This window comes from Bos mutus, chromosome 19, assembly GCF_027580195.1.
Source record: "Bos mutus isolate GX-2022 chromosome 19, NWIPB_WYAK_1.1, whole genome shotgun sequence".
Lineage (NCBI taxonomy): Eukaryota > Metazoa > Chordata > Mammalia > Artiodactyla > Bovidae > Bos > Bos mutus.
Genome location: NC_091635.1, coordinates 57,674,014 through 57,677,722, shown reverse-complemented (window position 1 = coordinate 57,677,722; position 3,709 = coordinate 57,674,014). Strand labels below are relative to the sequence as shown.

Sequence of the window (3,709 nt, the reverse complement as noted above, 5' to 3'; positions counted from 1 at the left end):
ATATTTTCTAAAGTTCAAAGAAAAATTTTAATTTGAAAAAAATTGTATTTAGATAATTCATTTTAATTACTCTTGCCAATTTAGTCAATGTATCCTGGATCAATGAATCAATGTTAATCCTTTAACTATGTTCTTAATGCCTCTTCTCTGATTTCCCAACTAATCAAAACAAACAGCTTATCCTATTTCACTGCACTCAATATCTTTCATAACTGTCCTGTGATGTTTAAAGTTGCAGGTAATTCACATATGAAATATGCTTATCTTTAATGTATCTGATTTCTTAAAATTCTCTGCCTTCAATGAAACCTGAAATTTAATTTAAAGCAAAGTTCAAAATAAGATCTGTATAGCATCCATGCCAGTACTTTCACTTTGAAGATTTATGACCTGCTACAGCCTGGCTTTTTTTTTTTTTTTTTTTTAAACAGGAATGAAAAGAGTAAACATCAGAAAGAAGGGATTTTAGGTCAAGTAAGTTGAAAACTCATAAGAAATTATCCATCTGCTTTGAATGAATCCATGCATTCTGTTCTTGACAAATTGCTTCTCAGAATAATGAATTTAAAGGCATTATTTCATGCCCACTATCATTATTCTTGGAACAACACAGGAAATGTGAATGATGGCATGACCAAAGACAGATTCACAGTTCCATTTCCAAAATGGTAGATTCTGGAAACTTGTGTGATATTTTTAATAAGTTTGAGAACCGATTGTTAAAGTAATGGACAATGACCATATTGGATGAAAAGTGAAGATTATTGAGTATCAATATGAGTTCCCTGGGAGGAAACCAATCCAAAGTAACATAAAGTTGCTCTACTGGCAGCATCTGATGGCAGGATGCCTCACAGGAAGTTCTCCACTCCCAGGCATGAGTCCCTGGGCTACTTGCCGTGGAAGTGCAGCAGCTGGCACCACAGGAAGGTGAAGAGCTTCCCCAAGGATGATTCTTCCAAGCTTGTGAACCTCACAGCCTTCCTCAGCTACAAGGATGGCAGGACCCACATCGTGAGGCAGATCGATATGCCAGAGTCCAAGGTGAACAAGAAGGAAGTTGTGGAGTCTGGGCCCATAGTGGAGATGCTGCCCATTGGGACTGTGGGCATTGTGCACAGTGGAAACACCTAGAGGCCTCTGGACCTTTGAGAACGTCTTTATTGAGCACATTAGCAATGAGTGCAAAGGGCCCTTCTGTAGGACCTGGCATAATCCTAAGAAGGCCTTCACCAAAGAGTACAAGAAAAGGCAGGATGCAGATGGCAAGAAGCAGCTGGACAAAGACTTCAGCAACATGAAGAAATACTGCCAGGTCATGCATATCATCGCCCACACCAAGATGTGCCTGCTTCCTCCATCCCAGAAGGCCTACCTCAGGGACATCCAGGTTAACAGAGGCACTATGGCCGAAAGCTGAGCTATGCCCATGAGAATCAAATGTTTGGCAGTATCAGATGATTGATGTCATTGGGGTGACCAAAGGCAAAGGCTACAAGAGGTGACCAGCTGTTGGCACACCAATAAGCTACCCTGTAAGACCCACCAAAGACTGCACAAAGTTACCTTCTTTGAGTTGTATTATCTTGCCTGGGTAACCGTCTCTATAGCTCTGGCTGGGCAGAAACGCTACCATCACCACACCACGATCAACAAGAAGATCTACAATATGAAACGAGGATACTTCATAAAGGAGGGCATACTGATCAAGAACAACCTCTACTGATTATGATCTGTTTGACAAGAACCCCCTGGGTGGCTTTGTCCACTGTGGTGAAGTGACCAATGACTTTGTTATGCTCAAAGGCTGCATGATAGGAACCAAAAAGTAAGTGCTCATCTGCAAGTCTTTGCTGATGCAGACCAAATGGTGGGCCCTAGAGAAGATGACTTCCAGTCTATTGATCCCACTTCCAAATTTGGCCTTCACAGCTTCCAGGTTGTGGAGGACAAGAAAACATTCATGGGACCACTCAAGAAGGACAGAATTACAAAGGAAGAGGGGGCCCAATGTCAGAACAGATTGTACAACTGGCAGTATCTCAATAAAATTATTTTCCAGTGCAGAAAAAAATTTAAGAATACTCTTTCACAAGCAAAGAAAAATATCATATAAAACTCTTGAAAATAAAGTAATAAATATTATTTTGAGCAGTAGTACTCTTAAGAGGATTATTTAAGTATTGATTAATGGCTATTGATGAGCCTGGATAAAACTTCTACCATAGCACTACAGTTTTCTGCCTCTGTTTGGCACTATTTAATCACTGATTGGATGAGAAAAATGGTCTTCAAGTCACACATTAATTTTAATATCAGTTATATATCTAAAGCTTCAATGATTTGTTAGAATGATATTCTAAAATAGCTAAAGCCCCTTGAACCAAAATCAACAAGGCAATGATCAAATATATACAAAAATAATCTAAGAAGTCATACACAGTCCACTATGAAAATTCTGGTTTCATAATTCGGTTCAGTTGCTCAGTCATGTCTGACTCTTTGTAACCTGATGGACTGCAGCACACCAAGCTTCCCTGTCCATCACCAACTCCCAAAGCTTGCTCAAACCCATCTCCATTGAGTCAGTGATGCCATCCAGCCATCTCGTCCTCTATCGTCCCCTTCTCCTCCTTAATCTTTCCCAGCATCAAGGTCTTTTCCAATGAGTTGGCTCTCACAACAGGTGACCAAAATATTGGAGCTTCAACAAAAATACTTTCCAGTGAACATTCAGGGTTGATTTCCTTCAGGATTGACTGGTTTTATCTCCTTGCTGTTGAAGGGACTCTCAAGAGTTTTCTCCAACACTGCAGCTTGAAAGTATCAACCCTTCAGTGCTCAGCCTTCTTTACGGTCCAACTCTCACATCCATACATGAATACTGGAAAAATCATGATGTCAGCAAATAGATGGGATTTAATGCGAATGAAGATTACAAAATGAGAAACTGTAGAATAGAAAAATGGAAGAAATGGAGCTAAACCTGAGACATTTTAATATTTTGAGGTCAAATAAAGAGATAAAGCAGTTTGAGAAGGAGGAGTAAGAAGAAAAGTCAGGAGAATATGGTGCTATAGAGACAAGAGATGATTTCAACAATGAAGAACTGGGACTTCCTTGAGCTAAAACTCTGCATTCCCAATGCAGGAAAACCAGGTTCATTCCCTGGTCAGGGAACTCCATCCCACATGTTGCAACTAAAGATCCTGTGTGCCACAACTAAGACTTCTGTGAAGCCAAATAAATAATTTTTTTTTAATTAAGAAGTGATCAGCTAAGTAAGATATTGCCAAGAGGTTAAGTAAGATGAGGAAAAATAAGTGACCATAGAACTTCTACTGGTCACAGAGAACAAGATAATACAGACTAACCCATTCACTAATAACTATAAGAAATAAAACATTAAAATAATATGCAATGCCTAGTGATAAACCTGACAATAGACAGGCAAGACCTGTACACTGAAAACTACAAAATATCACAGAAAGAAACTGAAGGACATGCAAATAAATGGAGAGATAAGAGAGACAATGCATTCATCTTTTGGGAAATTTAGTGATTTTAAGTTGTCATTTTCCTCAAATGGATCTATAGCTCCAATGCCATTCCAGTCAGAATTCTAGCAGACGTTTGTTTGTTTGTTTGGTAAAAAGTTGGAGACTTAATCACAACATGCTTTAGAAATGCAAAGGATCTACAATAGGCA

At 39.0% G+C, this 3,709-nt stretch overlaps 1 pseudogene; it reads left to right on the top strand.

Annotated features, from left to right (window-relative positions):
- Window positions 1–846: 846 nt before the first annotated feature.
- On the top strand, window positions 847–2,116 carry LOC102276401 (large ribosomal subunit protein uL3 pseudogene; annotated as a pseudogene).
- The last annotated feature ends 1,593 nt before the right edge of the window (window positions 2,117–3,709 follow it).